Below are 13,532 nucleotides of genomic sequence, written 5' to 3' on the forward strand. Positions count from 1 at the left end.
CACTTTGTGTTGCTGTAAAATGCACACAACATCAAACTAAACACGTAAAATTCACGATATCGGCGTGTAACGTAAAGGTACATCATTGTATCGACGGGTGTTAGCGGTGAAGGTGGACGTCATGGGTCTCAAGTAAAGGTAACGACGGGTGTTAGCGGTGTAGGTGGACGTCATGGTATCAAGTAAAGGTAACGACGGGTGTTAGTGGTGTAGGTGGACGTCACGAGTCTCAAGTAAAGGTAACGACGGGTGTTAGTGGTGTAGGTGGACGTCATGGGTCTCAAGTAAACGTAACGACGGGTGTTAGCGGTGTAAGTGGACGTCATGGGTCTCAAGTAAAGGTAACGACGGGTGTTAGCGGTGTAGGTGGACGTCATGGTATCAAGTAAAGGTAACGACGGGTGTTAGCGGTGTAGGTGGACGTCACGAGTCTCAAGTAAAGGTAACGACGGGTGTTAGCGGTGTAGGTGGACGTCATGGGTCTCAAGTAAACGTAACGACGAGTGTTAGCGGAGTAGGTGGACGTCATAGGTCTCAAGTAAAGGTAACGACGGGTGTTAGCGGTGAAGGTGGACGTCATGGGTCTCAAGTAAAGGTAACGACGGGTGTTAGCGGTGAAGGTGGACGTCATGTGTCTCAAGTAAACGTAACGACGGGTGTTAGCGGTGTAGGTGGACGTTATGGGTCTCAAGTAAAGGTATCGACGGGTGTTAGCGGTGTAGGTGGACGTCATGGGTCTCAAGTAAAGGTATCGACGGGTGTTAGCGGTGTAGGTGGACGTCATGGGTCTCAAGTAAAGGTAACGACGGGTGTTAGCGGTGAAGGTGGACGTCATGGGTCTCAAGTAAACGTAACGACGGGTGTTAGCGGTGTAAGTGGACGTCATGGGTCTCAAGTAAAGGTAACGACGGGTGTTAGCAGTGAAGGTGGACGTCATGGGTCTCAAGTAAAGGTAACGACGGGTGTTAGCGGTGAAGGTGGACGTCATGGGTCTCAAGTAAACGTAACGACGGGTGTTAGCGGTGAAGGTGGACGTCATGGGTCTCAAGTAAAGGTAACGACGGGTGTTAGTGGTGAAGGTGGACATCATTGGTCTCAAGTAAAGGTAACGACGGGTGTTAGCGGTGTAAGTGGACGTCATGGGTCTCAAGTAAAGGTAACGACGGGTGTTAGTGGTGAAGGTGGACATCATTGGTCTCAAGTAAAGGTAACGACGGGTGTTAGGGTATAAGATGACTTCAAAGGCGTCATTAATCAAATTGGATGACAACCACGGCGATTTACGTAGATTATCAAGGCAGCACATCGACACACTCCGAGTCAATATAAAGGTTTTGAAATAAAAAAGTAAATGTGTCTATATTGGGGTTGAAGTGGCTGACAGATACTGTATGGCTTCGTTTCATTACTTCTCTGGGTGCTTTCCACTCACATTCTTACGACTTCAGCCATTACCATTGTTATGTGATGGTCAATCTCGGACAACCTTTTAGCCCTCAACTAAGGCATTCATGCCAGCTTCGAGCACCATCTAAAAGTCACATAGGGGATATATTAATTAAATATCATCCGCTTAATTGGTTAAGTCAACCTGACATTTATAGTTATAGAATCATATACATCTAATTTGTATAATTGGCAGTGTATATAATGTTTATATTAGTATTTGAAATTATAGCATAAGTTTGTCAGATGGAAACATTTGTTATCCATACCAGTACTAATCTTATAGCACCACACAATGTCTTTCTTCTAATCTGATAGCACCATACTAAGTCTTTCTTCCTTTCACAAATGGCTTTTAGATTTCTTCCATAATAACTACTGTAGCTTAAAACAAAATCTATAGGAGGACCTCGATTTCGTCGTTGTCATGATTACTAATTAATATTAGAATTTTTGTTATATTCTTGCACAACCAAACGTACATCATTATCATCATTCTGACATAGTGCAACATAATATTGTTATAGTAAATCTAGGTCAATAATAATACCATACATAGGAATTTTGTGACCAGTACATCATTGGTTACATTGGGAAAGAAGTGAAAACCTTTTTTCCAGCTGGGTTGGAACACTAACAAGAGATAAGACTAAATTAACTTTAAAAATAGACCTGTATTCAATGCACTATCTCTATCTCTAAGTCCTGTATGTGTTACATCAAATTTTCTCCTTCCCACTGACAGTCTAGTTAAGGTTATATGGCTAAGACATTTGATTTTTAAATAATTTCTGTTTCATTTCTAAGTTCCCAAAGGAAATATCTGATGAATTCGACATTTTCGTTGTACATTTGTATTAGGAAGAAAATAATTTAAATGACATTTTAGCGATACGTAATCTTGATTGTTTAAATTGTATCCACTAATTTCATTACTCTATATTTACATTCTGTGTTGCATTTGCCTATATGTCGTTAGTAAATCAAATTGTATTCATGAGACTGTATACTACAATTTACAGTGATTCGGTCAGAGTAGGGATACAGCCCCAGGTGTTGCTGGTCAAAACAATGGTCCCCATTTACATTCGGCCTGGAGAGATTTCGAATGCTAGCATTTATAGATATACATAAACCACCACAAAAAAGCAACGCAAATTGTGAGAGTAAAATTTAATAATAGAAAAAATGAAGTCGACCGACTCGACACAAAATTATTATAAGCTCTATTCCTAATCTATCTATAGGAAGTAATCAAATTGTCACTGTCGTCACACAGGGGCTCGTTGTCGAATTGTCAGAAATGCTAGAAACGACAACATTTAAAGTCCAGCATAGTTTTTAAAAATCTTGCGAAAAATCGGCAGTATCGACATGGTTTCTGGTTGTGTATGCATACTGAATTATAGTTATGTGGTTATTCACTGATGTCAAAGGCCTACCTTACTGAAGTTACTCCAAAATCGAGCCCCTGTGAAGTTGAACATCGTCTGCTAAGTTAGCGATACTGATGTGACCGGTTAAGACTGGATTCTGTTTGTAATGAAATATCCTTGGAATCGTTTTCACCTACTGTCAAGACGACGTTCATTTAGAATTTAAGAGATGATATTCCTCTGAAAATAACGTAAATCCAGTCAATAGAAACATAAGTGTTTCCGAGGAATCGAGTCTGTCCTGTGCAGTACCGATTCAACGCCGCATCACTTCTAAATGTTAACCGTATATCATGCGCCGAAAAACGGCTTTATTTTTAAACAATCAGAAATTATGCAACTGTGAACAATTCGAAGATATCTACAGACGTTTATAAAATATAATATAAAGCCAAATCGTGCAAAAAACATTTCATGTGATTGCTATTGATAACGACATGAGGGACTTTATCATTCCTTCTGGAAATTTCGGCTGTTCCGGTATTTGAACTTGATGACGTCAGTGATAGGAGAAGCGGCAAATTTAAACGCGTCTTAAGCTACAGTAAATAAAATAAAATTATGAATGTAAATAAAGCATTGAACTGTTACCAAATGGTAGTATACAGTCGATATGAATACAATTTGGGTGACAGATAAATAGAATGTCGCCCGTTAAGTAAAGCACACTATATCATTTTACGTAAGAAAGCTAGATTATGAGGCATTTTACAGAATATGATCAAGTTTACTAGTTTCCGCCTGTCTTCTTAATTTCTCACCTGGTTTCAAAATAAAATGATTGCCTATTAGCGAAGGAGCGCAAACCCGTAACTATTCTGGTTGTTTCTAGTTAATTTCTTGTAGATTTCTCCACATCTAACGTCACAGGACCCCATTTGGTACAATTTTTACACATTTATTCTAATATAGAAAATACTCACGTGAGAATATCAAATTAATGTTGATATTTTACTAAGACAACCTTTAGTACTTCCAACTGCATGATCAAAAAATAAATAGTACGTGATAGCTATTTATAGATCCGCTTTTTTTGTGTTACGTAACTTCCGGTCTGGAGCATGCAGAGAGGACCCCATTTGGTACAAAGTGGTGAGACATCGATTTTTTCAATTATTTCCAAAAATATCATCAATAATGTGAGCGATTGCGATGGTAATACATATATTATTACTTATTACATCAGTATTTTTCCAAAATATCTGTCATTTGTGTATAAATACCATAGCTGGAAATACAAATATCCCGGCCCGTATTTCCCGTATTTTTTTCCATTGAGCTCGAGTCCACGTGGTTTCATTGAACGATGTTTTGTGACAAATATCATAAATGCACATGTATGTAAAGTGGTTTCACAACTTTTTATAAGTGGCAATACATTATACTTCTTTTAGGATGATGAAAATTGCATAAAATTTTTTTTTATAAGTAATAGATTACTAAATTAGAATATTGAAGTAAGGGGCACTTGTCGCTGTCAGGAGGTATGTAGAATGGTCCTACTGCTATATATATCCAGTGAGGACATTCCTACTAGCCGTCGGGCAGCTCAGATGTATGTCTACAGGATACATATTGAACCACAGGGACATTACAATATAATATTAAAAGTATGCATAAAATGTATAGGGGTCATATCTGATCAGTTTAAAGTTATAAACATGTTACATTGAGTATCATTGTCCCTGTGATTGAACAGTTATAGTATAAAATAACAAAAATACAAAGTTTGTTTCATGTTGGTGACTATCAGCTGACTATTACTGGCAGTATCATTTATTAATTTTGCTTTCTTTTGTTTATTTTTTCCACGGGGTAATTATTGAAATGAAATATTACAAGAAAAACCTTAAAAATGACAATAAATTTATTTTAATCAATCAATTAATAAAAACACTCTTGATGGAAAGTCAAGAAACCTTATTTAAAATTGAATACATGTATTTAAAACATGATGACATTAGCACAAGTGTTATTCTCGCAACATAACACGAGTAAGATTTAACAAGATATCACAGTTCATGTAAAAATGTCAACAAATTAATTTGAATATAATTAGATTGATCACTTACATCATAGAGGAAGTTAGGATGAAATGAAAGATATTGAATTGTTGAATAAATGTACTAGTAATTCTCACAAGTGTGACTAAAGAAATAGTTATAGTATATAGATTATATGCTAAAACACTAATATAGTGTGAGTTAAGAACATTCAATCAACAGAAGTGAAATTAAAAGTTAACCATGTTGTTTCTCAACTTGCAGGGCACATTTGGCAACACCAGGATGAATCTGATGCCTTCCTCATTTCAAATGTGCGGTACACTCTGGGTGGCAAACAATATGCATGAAAGGACTTCTTACAGAAGTAGCATGTCACCCGATATATTTCTTCCTCTATCGGAGAAACAAATTGGTGATACTTGACATATAAGCATGCCGTGTCCCTCTGGGGTTGTACCATCCTGGTCAAGAGCCTTGTCAAGTGTTGGAAATACAATGTAGCTCAATATCTGACTGAACACAAGTACTGTGACTGGTGTCCTGACTAAGAGCTGAGAATGGCTCAACATCAACATTCATGCTCTTCATGATTGAGGCAGTCCTGGTGAAACCAGCAGCCACATTAGGTACCAGCGTATCTAACCCAAAGGATATCTTCCTCCTCATCATTACATCGATCCCTGATGTTGCAAATTTTGCATGTAAATATTTCTTCTGCAAGTTCATTGCATTTGTTCTGTAGATGAAAGATTAAATTATGAGTTGAACCATAGCCGTGTTGTTATTTGTGTGTAAAAAGGTTCTAACTAACAAAACAGAGCCTTTACTGCTCAATTCCCCCGGCAGCAATGCTAACTTAGGAAGCCACTATATGATATAATCAGTCCCTAAATGTCCTGTTACCTGTAACAATCAAAAGTAATTACAAGAGAGTGACCGATCGCCATCTGCAGAGGTGTTTGTTTCCTCAACTCCACTGGTGACAGCTAGCCTAGACAACAAGAATGGTCAGGTGTAATTAAATCATTATTAAGACCAACAAAAGAGGATAAAGCAATAGTTATGTCAGTCATAATTGGTTTACTTACAAAAACAACCGAATGCAAATCTGACAGAACAGCTGAAGAGTTCCGAGTGTCTTTGTATACACTATAGCTATTGACTGAACCAGAAATGGGTATTTATTAAATTAAATCCCAACATGGATTTCAGAAAATATATCTCAAAATAAACGCTTAGGATTGAAATTATCAGAGAAAAATTCTCTTTAATTTTAAAGGGTTAATGTTGTAATAGAAAAGATATTTCAAACCTTTTTTTCCCCAAAATATTGATGATTAATGAAAATTGTTTTAACAAGAATTATCTTTACCTTTTTTCTATGTTGAGTATTTGTCTGAATAGACATTCATTATAGGATGATATTGTGATTTTTTTTTTATACTATTGGCTTACTATAAATTATTAAAACTATCAACTTCTGAAGTTCAGTGTTTGTGTCAGCTAAATAATTGAAAATTAATAGGCATTTGTCTTTTATTCATTTGTTTTATTGTTTAAATATAATAAATCAGGAGATATATATGGTAATGTACAGTAATCAGATTTGGTTTGTTTCTTTGTTTATAAGGGACATAACTTGTTGAACATCTATATGAAGGACACCTCTCTTATAAAGGACACTTGTTTCCTAGGTGTCCTTTATACACAGGTTCGACTTGTACATTGGGTTTTCATTCATTAAAACTAATAATAAATAATATGTTAGAATATGTTGCATACTCCGGCAAGATCTTGTTCAATATAATATGTTGATCAATTTTATCACTTAGCCGGCCTGTTCATGCATGTGTTACAGTCATGCCATAAGTAAGGACATAAAGACAAATAAAAGGGTGGGCTTGGCATTTTATCAATTGGGTCTTTTTCAGAAAAAAAATTTGTTCATGAGAATAATTTGAATGGAAAAAAAATTTGGGAGTCCCAGAGTGTTTTAGGTGTTAATAATCAGCTTGGTGGGAATGGGTGAATGTAAAAAAAATATATATATATTCATGTCATAAATATTATATTAATTTTTTCTTCATGATAATATTGCTAATGATAATGTATATCATTGAAAGGAAATGGTGAATTACTTTTTCTCCAATGTACCAGAGACCTATATACTGGGCTCCCCCACTCCATCCAAACCATAGGGACATTGACCACACCTTTATTACCTTTGAGATAAACATGAATCAACAGGTGTGTCTCATTGTCAACACCTGTCCTGAGGCTGGCCATGTCCATCTCCTCAAAATACTAGAGTTCACTAAAGGCATGCTGTGCAGTATACAATCTAAATATTTACCTGTACTCTGGAAGACAAAAATCCCTCAGGTGTGTCCTCATTCCCTAATTAAACTTAAATGGGTCCATTCATATTTAGATATATATGTTTTTAGGTTAATTTTGAATTTACAAATCTGTTTAATCAACATTTGGGGTATATGAATTTACTGCAGGGTATTTGAAATTTGAATGTTTCAAATTTAAATCTTATAGAAGCTTCTCTGCCTATTCTATACCATAATGTATCAATACTTATTAAACTTGATTTTTTTTTCAGAAAGCCAAAGAAGAAAAGATCTACCATGGGTACATGACCTAAGCGCTATCAAAGTTTTCAATACTAAATAATAAAATATTATCAATCATCAAACATGACAGTGTTTTTTTTTTTTTCATTTTACTTAAGACTTTTGCTATAGCATTTGTCTAATAAACAAGAAATATCTCCAAAAAAAGATAAAAGGCATAGTTTTAATGGTGGTTTTTATACTGTAAAACTGCTGGTGAAATAAATCAACGAATCACTGGTCTAGTGGTGGCTGCAGATGAGCTCTAAGGCCTATAGGTATATAAGATATATAACATTAAACAACTACAGATGTGTACAGGAGAGTGTTACATGAAAACTGTTCAATATAAAATTATCTACACTAATAAATTTTGTCTTTTGCAAGCCAAGTATAGATATTAACCTAAATTTGACAACTCTCGAACATTATTAACCGATAATACATGTAGTTGGATTAATTTAAAAACAGAATGTCTTTAGTGGTAATATTGTTTTATACATTTTACCCTCAGACCTGTATATAATGTACATATCAAAATAAAATGAAACTCATCCTCGATGTCACACAAATCACAATTGTTACAGGTTCTATTTCTTTGGATAATATTATTATGTCTACCTATTTCTATATTTAATTTGTGTGAGGATGCTCCACATACATTTATATTTAGTTTCTATAGGTTTAAAACTGTACACAGTGGCTATCTATCAGATATCGATATATAATCTACCTTTCGACGAACTAGATATCTGTTAACATGTTTTGTTTTGTAACATCGGTCAATCTCTGCTCAATGCTTTTAAAAGCATAGTCTACTGGTGAATAAGAATAAAACATGTACTCAATACCTAAAGCGGCTAATTCATTCTTAATGTCACATATCCACACATCATTCTCATTTACCATTTCATCAAGACATGTTTTCAATACCAGATTATCCGACTGTTTCACCAATATTTGAACACTCTTAATTTTCTCATAATAGTTAATGGTAATCTACCCAATTCACAGTAAACGAAGTCATTGCAAGTTGATTAAGGCACCTTATTAAGTTAAGTTTTTTTTTTTTACAGAATTTCTAATGTACGCTTTCGACATCCGGTGCTTTATGAAATCCCCATATTTCCGATGCATAACGTAAAATACTATTTACATACGAATCAAAAATAGAACAATAAGTTTCTACATTCAAGCAATGATTTCTAAGAGAAGTTGTCAGAGAAAATAAAGCTTTTCTGCCTTGTTCTGCAAAATGTTTTTGTGTTTTGTAAAACTTCCCATTGTAGTTGAACAGCATACCCAAGTATTCAAAACTGTCAACAATTTCTATATTGTCATTATTATTCATTATTATATTTCCATGGCTCATTATTTCTTATTTGTCCACAATTTCTAAACACCATGATTTTAGTTATATCAACATTGACCTCCAGATTCCATTTTATGGTATATGCATATAAAGAATCCAACATAATTTGTAAATCTTCTAGGCAGTTAACAAATAAAGCCATGTCGTCGGTATACATTAGCAAGAAAAGATCAAGCATCTGTAATTCAATACTTGGACAGTTGTCATTAATAAAGTGTATTTAGATACAAAGAAAATAACACAGGTGATTATATTTCCCCTTGTAATTTTTTTTAAGAGTCCGGTATAATTAGGGAAGCACTGACTGAAGTCAGTATCCTATCGAAAATATAAGAATCGTCGTCAGTATATTTCTCTGTACATCTAAATTTAGATCATCGTCTAATGGCAGAAAATCGGACGACATTTTCCATATGTTTCTATATGAATCTTTAACGGAAAAATGGTGCTTTTTTCGGTTAGAAACTACTTAAATATCGTTGTTCACATCTGCCGATATACATTACAGTGCATAGGTATAACTATCGCCAGTGTGAAGTTATCTCGGCCAAACGCGGTGACACATGTGCACAGACAGTCGTCGCCATCTCTTGGCACGGCACATGTCACTAATATAAACAACTCCGATATCCACCTATTGCGCAGCCGCAGCGCTTGGTCTCGCTAGATCTCGTGCTAAATATACCTCCGGTTATGAGAACAATAGGTGAGGTCGTGACTCTGCGAGAAAAGCGATTGTTGCGAATCCCTAGTATATAGGTCTCTGAATGTACAGAGAGGATATTTCCCATTTATGCATGTTAAAAGTATAAGAAGGATTATTATGAATTAAATTATTTATTGAATTATTTCGCTTCAGTTTTCAGTGAATGCCCCTTTATGTTAAGTATTCATAGTAAAAGGGAAATAACTCTTAATAAAGGCCTTAAAAAATCCGGACTTATCGTTGATCAAGCACCTGTGAGAGTGTATTAGAGATCAACTTCCGACATGCGCACAAATAGTTTTACTGCAATGGCGAAGCGGGGAAGTTCGAATTGCAGGTACAGCACACTGAAAATGAGTGTATGTTCACTTTATAAGGCAAGTACCTGTGTAATACGAACAACGAAGACTTTTAGGACTATAAGAAATCATTTGGAGTGATACATGTGCCGGAAAACATTTCAAAAGTTGATATAACACTGTCGTCGAAAGGCAAAACTATGCACAAAACGGATGTTTTCCTATAACTTACCCATTTCAATATCTTGTATTAAGCAAGCTGGATCGCTGCATACCTCAAAATTGACGCTGAAATGACCGTTTATGTTTACATTATGACGCCATAAAATCTTGGGTCATGGAATGGACATGCGAGGATTTGGGAGCTATTTTATCAAATTTTGTACCAAATGGGGTCTTGTACCAAATGGGGTCCTGTGACGTTAAAGTATTACAGCCATCCCTGACTTCACCTGCATATTCTGATATAGGTCTCATAAAAACAATGCATTATAGAGATAAGATTGTCTTTTTCAAAGTGAAGTTCAGCTACTTGCAATATGTGCTTCACGTTTCGTATTCAAATGTATAATTACTACAAATTGTGTATGGGATTCCTTGCAAGAATTATGTAATTAAATGTCAAATTAACATTAAGAGGACCATTAATTTATTTGGTCTATACAGACTAATTCCATACTGTTAATTGAAGCGTAGTGTCGTCAGGAAATGATAGAAAATGTTGATCTAAAATTGATTATTGATAAGAATAAAAATCATTACAAACTGTCAATGAACAGAACATTGTGGAGCATCAGCTTTCAAATAAATAAATAACTTGGTTTTATCACGTATATAATCTTTTATTCATATGCATCAAGTATTTTTTCCAGTAATCCACGATACTGCACTCTTTCTGTCAATAAACCTTATTTCAGTTCTAAGAAGAAAACTCGGTCTAGAATAAGAAGACAAAAAACGTTCACCATTTTGAATATTGGCGTTACTGAAGCAGTTTTCCCTTGACTAGGAAATTTGCATCGACTGAATTAGATATTGAATTATTGAATAGCTGTTTGATTGGTATTCAAACATTTATTTTGGCGGATAGTATCTTTTCCAACAGCATTACTTGGTTTTAAAATTGAAAGAAGATATTTCACCTCATTTAAAAAAAAAAAAAGAAAAAAATGCGTTCATGGAATTAAGACATCTCGATGCAAAAATACAGGGGTGTTCAGAGGCTCGTCAGTAATTTCAGAAATAGAACAGAAATGATGCGTAAATCTGCCTGTTGTGAATGATAGTAGACTAACTGACCGTTATAACTATCCTACAGGGAGGGGAATGATACTGTTTTAGCTAGTTTTCCGTGATGTCGATACACTAACCCTGTTAAACTGATTTGTAAATTTCACAATGTCGCCGGGACGAGCAAATCTGCGTGCTTCTCGTTATAATCTATCCCTTTTCCTTATTTATCTACGTAAACCTTAATCAAATCACGGCATGTCATTTTTTTCGTACAGTAATTGTTTCTTGGGGATACATACATGATCAACCACTATCAAGGATGAAGTAAGCATTTCACAGCCATCGCCGACGTCTATTGTACAATTTCCCATCCGTTGCCGCAACGGAAAGTCTCTAATTAATCTGTTGAACTGTTCATAATTGGCATTTTATAGACCCATACGTAGCGCTTGTAGGTTTCAATATTCCACTACAGCATGAGAAGCCGAATGATCAGTGGTTACGCTACCAGAAGATATATGTCAGGATACTTGAGGAAGCAGTAACTAGGTGCGATTATGATTTCAAACTTTAATCAAATCAAAAGTAATATCACATAATATAATAATTTTGGTATTTATACCAAGAGCAGTTTCTATGGAAGTTTGAAAATTATCACAAAAAGGAATATTTGATCCTTGGGGACGATAAACATTGAAGATGAGGTAAAAGCAATTTTTAAACTTTTACATTCTAGATCACGTCTATGCTCAACATGGATATCTTCGGCTATATCATCCATAACACCGCCCAAAGCAATTCCTAGCTAGTCCGAGTGACTCTGAATAACCTGCAATCATTAGATCAGATTTTATATTTTGATTAAGGTGTACCTTTGATATCAAGGTACATGGAGAAAACGTCAGGAATTTTGTATATTATACTACAAGGCGAAAAAGCGACAGTTGGTTGTGTTTTTTTGGTACTTTAGGATTAGGATAAAGACTGTGTACTATAGGATTAGGGGAAATACTGTGTACTATAGGATTAGGGGAACTACTTTATGTGGTGCTATAGGATTAGAAAAAATACTTTGTGTACTATAGGATTAGGAGAAAGACTTTGTACTATAGGATTAGGAGAAAGTCTGTGTGTGGTGCTATAGGATTAGAAAAAATACTTTGTGTACTATAGGATTAGGAGAAAGACTTTGTGTGTACTATAGAATTAGGAGAAAGTCTGTGTGTACTATAGAATTAGGAGAAAGTCTGTGTGTACTATAGGATTAGGAGAAAGACTTTGTGAGGTACTATAGAATTAGGAGAAAGTCTGTGTGTACTATAGGATTAGAAGATAACATTGTTAGCGCTTCTTGCACTTAAGCAATATTGTTTTCCATGCAGAGTATTGCTTGATTGGGTTGTATGTCTTTCAATTCGCTTACATACATTCAAGTGTACTAAAATATGTAGTATAAACAAACGCAATAACAATAATTATACATTATCGTATGTATTAGATTACATAAAATATTCCATAAATAGAAATTCAGTAATTAAGTCGTATTAAGCGAGCGCACTCTTGTGCATATCATTGGGATTTTTCTCTGCACTTTATACAAAGACCTGTTTCTTCCCCAATGCCTTACTTGGCAACATTTTGCTTTTGGCTTTGATGCAGTTTGTCCACCAAGGTGGGCGCGGTTTTTAGTTCTGTATTCTGACAGAATGAACGTTTATCACTGCTGACTGATTGACGTCCACAATCACATTTTACTGTAGGGACTGACTAGTTGTAAGAACATTGTCAGTATAATGTGACCGGGTGGGGAATCATATCATAGGAACATAATGTGTATGACGGGTATTGGTCTCCGTATCGTTACTTATAACTATCATGTATCTAGTTAGGATGGAAAGTTATGATATAACTTGTATCTAGTAAGGATGGAAAGTTATGATATAACTTGTATCTAGTAAGGATGGAAAGTTATGATATAACTTGTATCTAGTTAGGACGGAGAGTTATGATATAACTTGTATCTAGTTAGGACGGAGTGTTATGATATAACTTGTATCTACTTAGGATGGAGTGTTAGGATAGAACTTGTATCTAGTAAGGATGGAAAGTTATGATATAACTTGTATCTAGTTAGGACGGAGAGTTATGATATAACTTGTATCTAGTTAGGACGGAGTGTTATGATATAACTTGTATCTACTTAGGATGGAGTGTTAGGATAGAACTTGTATCTAGTAAGGATGGAGAGTTATGATATAACTTGTATCTAGTAAGGACGGAGAGTTATGATATAACTTGTATCTAGTTAGGACGGAGTGTTATGATATAACTTGTATCTAGTAAGGATGGAAAGTTATGATATAACTTGTATCTAGTAAGGATGGAAAGTTATGATATAACTTGTATCTAGTTA

The 13,532-nt window shown here is 35.1% G+C and overlaps 1 long non-coding RNA gene across 1 annotated transcript; it reads left to right on the top strand.

Moving 5' to 3' along the window:
* The first annotated feature begins 3,806 nt into the window (after positions 1-3,806).
* Positions 3,807-5,655, top strand: LOC117323949. The gene is made up of 2 exons (XR_004531870.1): positions 3,807-3,974; positions 5,150-5,655. It is a non-coding gene; the product is annotated as an uncharacterized LOC117323949 (long non-coding RNA).
* Positions 5,656-13,532: the final 7,877 nt, after the last annotated feature.

Source organism: Pecten maximus, chromosome 3, assembly GCF_902652985.1.
Source record: "Pecten maximus chromosome 3, xPecMax1.1, whole genome shotgun sequence".
NCBI classification, from domain to species: domain Eukaryota; kingdom Metazoa; phylum Mollusca; class Bivalvia; order Pectinida; family Pectinidae; genus Pecten; species Pecten maximus.